Below are 6532 nucleotides of genomic sequence, written 5' to 3' on the forward strand. Positions count from 1 at the left end.
GTCTCGAAAAAAACAAGTAGTCCACATGAAATCAAGTACAGGCTCTTAGGGGGTAGTCCTTACCATCCTGCCGTCTTGCTTCTACTATAAAACGTTGTAACCAGTAATTCATTTCCTCGCTGCCCTGGAATTGAAGTTCTGGAATAGTTTCGGATCTGCCGGTTCGCCATTTCTCAAAAACGTTGACCGCCCATCTAGTGTTTTGTTTAGTGTTAATGTTTTCCTGGCTTTCAATTAGAGATTTCAGTTCACTCTCCGTCACTGGGGCCGCAAAACGATCACCTGATGTGGTCAGCAAATTCGAACTATTTTCATTTTCTCTCAAAAAGTCATATTCAAGCTTAAATTCACCATGCTCCAACCCTGTGTCGTACTCGGCAAGCGTCTGTGTAAGGCTCATGTTCTGTAATCCGTCGAAAGCTTCCATTTCGTCGCAAACTTGAGATAATGTCAGGTCGTCTATTTCCTCAACTTTGAAGTCATTATCCAAAAAATCTACGTCTAACTTGAGATAATGTCAGGTCGTCTATTTCCTCAACTTTGAAGTCATTATCCAAAAAAGTCTACGTCCATCTTTCAGCTTGATTCAATCCCAGTCTAAATTGTAGTGCGAAAAATGCCACTGAAGCTCGTGAAAGTAGGCGTGCCACAAAACATTTGCTGGACCAATAGACATACAATAATTGCTGTATCAGGAAATGAAAACGGGTCGCTACCTCGTGCCCTGCGTGCACTTGCTCACGCCCCCGTTTCATTTCCAGATACAGCAATTATTGTATGTCTATTAGTCCAACATATATAACATATTGTTATAGGCCTAGTGCTCAGAACCATGGTCATGACTAGATTTAATTGCGTACAGAGCTCATAGACTAACGTGTCCGAACGGAAGAAATTCGGGTTCTGCAAATTGTTCAATAAATAGAAAATAAAGGTAAACAGGCATAAATTCTACCAGCAAGCTTTGCCTGTTTACCATATATTTCTATTTATTGATAAAATTGCCGAATCCTTTGATTCAATGCACACCGCTTTCTTAATTAGTACACATGTCTATCTGCAGCTGATATGAGCTTGTCGCATGGGCTTAATCATGTATAAATTTTATTATTGTTACCTGTGGCAGTTGTTTCCTTCCTGTAAGAAGAAATTTCAGTCTTTGATGTTGATAATATGTTGTGCAATTTCTTCTCAACTTCCGAAGTTGTCCTCGGAGTACTACTGGATGCGTTCAGCTGAACTGTCACCTTCTCCCATGTTTCTTTCTTCAGTTTTGATGTTACACTTGGTCCTAGCTTTGAACGGAGTATATCTTTATTTTCATTTACTAATGTTACAAGTAACAAACATTCTTCCTGCGTCCAATTTGGATTCCTCTTTTTCCTCTGCTTCTCCTCAGTCGCCATCGCGGCCATGTCGTCTGTATACGATTTGAACATAATTTACCTCCTTCACATAAGAGCGCACTTTTTTGTTCGGGAATTTTTATGCGTTGCTATGGTGATTGTACTTAAGTATGCTAATTTTCTTAGCGTTAAACTTTGTTAAGAATTGTGCTTAGAAGTTATATGAATTAATATTTAAGAATTTTACTTAACTAAGAATTTTTTTAGTACTTAAGAACAACTTTTAAGAAAAATTTTAGAAGTTTTATGAATTCCGCCCCAGATCTTTTCATGCTTTTAAAAAAAAATATCGTAAAAAAAATATAGTTTCCTATACATCATGTACATATCTGCAATTTTTTGCAGAAATGTGCATTTCAAAATGGCCATATTAACCATTACATGTTGGCAAGTTAAATTATCAGTTGATGATCTGCTAAAAATCTTTTTTTCCTAAAATTGGGATTTTAACATTTATTTTGTTAATATTTATTTGTCCTTATTTGGAATGATTTCAGCTATTCATCAATCCTTGTATTCATTTAAATATTTAAACTTGCATCAATTAATTGACCAAGGTATTCATTTCTGTGCAACTGAAATGTTAATAATTTATGTTCAGTAAGTGTTATGTTTTTTGATATTTCTTGCAACAATGCGTCAACTATTTATTATACTAAGTAATTATTTTGCCTGTTTGCCGGTCATAAAAGTAGACGAAGGCTTCGAAGAAAAATAATCATCTTACCTCCAAACTCGAAAATCCTATTTCATATATGTGTTGGGGAATGGGATTTTTAAAATTATCTTATATAGATCTAGTAAAAAGTTCTGTTTGAAACAAAATTAAGATCAACATCCCCCTCCACTTTATGACTGTTCCGTGTAAATGCAAACGTATTGTATATAAATAAGGGGGCCGACTGGGGTTTTCATTGCGCAATTTTTCGCATAGCATAATAAAATGGAAGCGTTTTTACTTTTTTACATTGTAAAGCAACTTTTTTCACTTAATAACATTAAACAAAATTAAGAAATTACAGTTTTAAAAATGTAATTACAATGTTATATAACTGAATTTTTAAACCTACTGCGCAGCTGATAGGTAGGTTGACGTCGATATAGTGTGCTTTTGACGTTATGATAAACTGAAGCTCTTAAGGGAAGGGGTAATCAAGATGTTATTAAAGAAAAAAGTAATAACATACGCTCATGAAATTTAAAACATAGACATCTGAGAATTTCTCCATTATTTTTAGTATAGGCCTAATTTCATATAAATCATTTGTGACTTTCATATTTTGTACATGTAGTACTCTATAAAAAAGGAGAATTCGTTAATGTTTGGCCTTTTGAGATGCTCCCTCTGGTAACAAGAGTGTAGAATTTTGTGTGTCTTACATATAATGCACAATATAGTATTACTTATCATATATTATAGTTTGAACAAAAAGTCTATCGTAGTATTTGTATAATTTTCTTTTAAGTGCTAGAATTGGAAATTTTCTATATACACTCTATAGTAAATGTACCTGTATTTTGAGACGGTCCCTTAAAAATACCTGGAAGGTAGATTTCTCTTAAACTCGGCGTGTACGCTATAGTTAATGTAAATTATACGAGGGCTGTTCGGAAATTATTGAGACATTGTGAATATTTTGCTTTCTAATGAACGTCTTTCGGTGAAAATTTGCATATATACGTTTGACATACACTAAAAATTAATATAAGCAAGAAATATTTTACAAATATTAAATATTTTCTTTACAATGGTATATAAATGTGACTATAGTAGGGGTACCCGGAGCAGTCGCGGAAATATGTAACACCAAAATTCTAACTCTTCGTTGATCCATAATGAGAGTGAAAATAATTCAGTTTAAGTGTATAATTTTTCAGCTTTTTTTCAAATTCGTGTTGTGCAACTTTGATAGAATTTTGATCAGAAATACGGAGATCATAAAAAAAATTAAGCGCGGTAGAGAAATCTGCTAACAATGGACAAAATGGATTTTGACGTCAAGGGCGGAGCAGCCAGCATACCTAAAATTTTGTGTAGCGCAATGTAGAACTTTTTAAGACTGAACGACCTGCTAAAAAAATAACAACAAGAAAAAATAATGTGTTAGGGTTTGTTTTTTCATTGGCATACATTTTCTTTACAATTAATTTAACCAGAGTAAAATTAAAAGATCTGGACGACCATGAGTTATTACATACATTATTGATATCGTTACACCCCTGCGAGGTGAAATTCATGATTTCAGGAACTTTCATGAATCGTTCATGAACATTCATGATGTGTTCATGACTGGTTCATAAAGATGGTTCATGAACTTTATTCATGAATATATTCATAAAATGTAGTTCATGAACAAATGATGAATATATATGAATATTGGAAATTTTCATTTTAAAGACAGAGAAAATGTAGAGTTCAAGGTATTATGAATGTTCATGAATTTTCATGAAGACTAAAATAATTGACAAAAATGATTGACAGAAAACACTCAATACTCTCATAATACAACTTTTGCATGCAGATGCAATTGTTGAAGAAGCCCCTGGTATAATTTATAGTTAACAACATTCTTTCACCATCTGAAAAAATAAATCATGAAATATCTAAACATTTCGTGTTTTTATTTGATTTTAATTAAACAAACACTGCATCACCATTGACAGCATTTTTTTTTTCAATTCATTACTTGTGTTTCTTCATATTCATCATAATGTGCTTTAATTAATGTCGTTTTTCATCACACAACTTTGTTCGACCGGATTTTCTCTAACATCAAACTTTTAACAAGCTGTTGGAAAATGAAACATTCTGGAAAAAGAACTTTGTGAGCTTCGTAAAAAACGTTTTATATATATTTAAACAACTAAAAAATTATATTACTTGTCTGTACTGTACCATATTATTCCTGGATCGAAACGCTATATACATTTCAATTTTGGTGCAGTTAAAATGTCAAGTTTCCCTTGCTTCGTGCGTAAATGATAGAGTACAGACTGCATGGTTGTAAAGTATCTATGACATAATCCACATTCGTATTTTGTAGTTTTAATTCTATGCGTTTTCAAAGCTCAGAATATTCTGTCTGAGGGCGTGAGATTGTTATTATCATGTCATAGGGGGCCGCCATACTTGCTATGCGAAACTAAAAGTCAATACATGTAAAATTTATGACGTAAAAAATTCGAATTCTTCATTGATTAAACTTAGTTTGATATGAAAAATTGTATTTTCAGTGAAAAATTATTCAGATAGTGTTTGTAATTTTTTTTAAACAGAAATCTTGGAAATTCGAAACTAAATCATTTCTTAGCTCTACCGTATATTTTTGAATAGGCGCAAACTTGAAAACGCGGGAGACGTTGGAAGTGGGAATTTGTAGAGTGGAAGAATCAGTATTTGTGATCTATTATTTGCATAGTCACTGTGCCGTTTTCGTATTGCATAATTTTATTTCGATCGGGTTCAATATTCTGTTTATACTAATTATGGTAGCCATGCGGTTTGCCTGGCGTTTTGGCTGTTAAGTTTGGTGATGTTGGCCTCCCTAAGGAGTAAGTTTTACATTGTTTTACTTGAATTTATATCTAACTTGATCATCTGTATCTAACAGTATTATGCAATATATTTTATCATGTTTAAATTCTGCAAATACAATGTTTTGTAAAACCGCGCATTTCCAGCATGCGATAGGCATAGGCCTGTTCAGCTCACATGTTAAAGTTACGCATTTAATTTTGTATGATTGCTTATGATTTTGATATTTTGTCAAATTCTTATTATGCTTTTGTAATTTATAGTTTTTCACCCTCTCACGAGGTGTGTCCAATAAACAGTACAGTCACTGATCTTTGTCAACTTTTTAAGAAAATAACAGAATATGAAGAAGGAAGACTATATATAGGATCGATCTACTTCATAACTGGTGAGTGACAAAAATGTAGGCAATCACTGAGTCAGAAATCTGTCTGTAAATGTTACTGTCTATTTGTAAAATAACAACTAATTAAAGCACATTATAATAAATTAATATGTCTCTTTTTTTAATGCAGTTTTTGTCTAACTGTGCTTAGAGTTTGGATCCAACCATATAACATACATTAATTATAGACTGAGACTCAAAACATTCATAGGCCTGATTGATCTACAAAATGACGGTCCAAGAAAATAGACTTAAATTCTACTCAGAATGATTTAATTCGGAAGTGTCTCTGATGCAAAATCAAATGAAACTAAAATGCAAGAAAATACAAAAAAGTCTTATGTTTTACAATCATGGGTACTTTCAGAAAATCTTTCTTTTTGAAGGAAAAAGAGAAGCAGTTCACAAATGTTGATGAGCAGAAGACAAGAAACTCTGGCTGCACAAAAATCTGAGCTTTGAAAAAGAAAGAAAAAAAGAAATGAAAATATGAATGATATTCAATCAAAGGATCCAAATGATGAAATTATGGAAATTCCACATGGAGAGACAATAAATAATTTTGAATTGACCATCTCTGCTCGAACTGCTTGAAAGCACTGAAAACTGTTACCCTGGTGCTGAACAAACTTTTCTCCTAGACTGGGATTAAAAACTGTTCAATTTCTGGCATTAAAACACAATCTGAAACATGCTGAGGAAGGATCGCCCTCTCCTTTTGACCAAGTAAGGATAAGCATTCTACAAAGAGTTGCATTTGAATTGAAATTTTTTATACTTTTACCAGGAATGAACTACATTACTCATTTACTTATAATGGTTTAATGTATCAAAATTGTCTATTTTAAGTTTTTTAACAAAGATTGTGTTGCCATGGTTGGAAAACAAAGAACATTTCTGTGAAATCTTTCAAGATGCTGTATTATAAATCATCTACTGTTACTTTTTTAGCATGACTTCATGCATTTTCATGAATAAACATGAATAATAATATTGCATTTTTTGTTTACAAATAAGCAAGAATATTCATGAATGCTAATGGATCATGAATTTTATTTATTCATGAACATTCCTGAAAAAAATCATCAAATTATTCATGAACAGTTCATGAAGATCCAATGAACTTATTATTGGACATTCTTGAAATGATGAATCTTCATGAATATGACTCTTCATGAATTATCCATGAAAAAAAATATTCATGAA

General features: G+C 32.3%; 1 long non-coding RNA gene across 1 annotated transcript; it reads left to right on the forward strand.

Annotated features, from left to right (window-relative positions):
• Nucleotides 1–4728: 4728 nt before the first annotated feature.
• On the forward strand, nt 4729–6319 carry LOC134274768 (uncharacterized). Its single transcript, XR_009993716.1, has 3 exons — nt 4729–4958; nt 5205–5329; nt 5713–6319. It is a non-coding gene; the product is annotated as an uncharacterized LOC134274768 (long non-coding RNA).
• The last annotated feature ends 213 nt before the right edge of the window (nt 6320–6532 follow it).

Source organism: Saccostrea cucullata, unplaced genomic scaffold (genome assembly GCF_032062105.1).
Source record: "Saccostrea cucullata isolate Sc308-1 unplaced genomic scaffold, CSIRO_AGI_Scuc_v1 ctg18990, whole genome shotgun sequence".
Classification (NCBI taxonomy): Eukaryota; Metazoa; Mollusca; class Bivalvia; order Ostreida; family Ostreidae; genus Saccostrea; species Saccostrea cuccullata.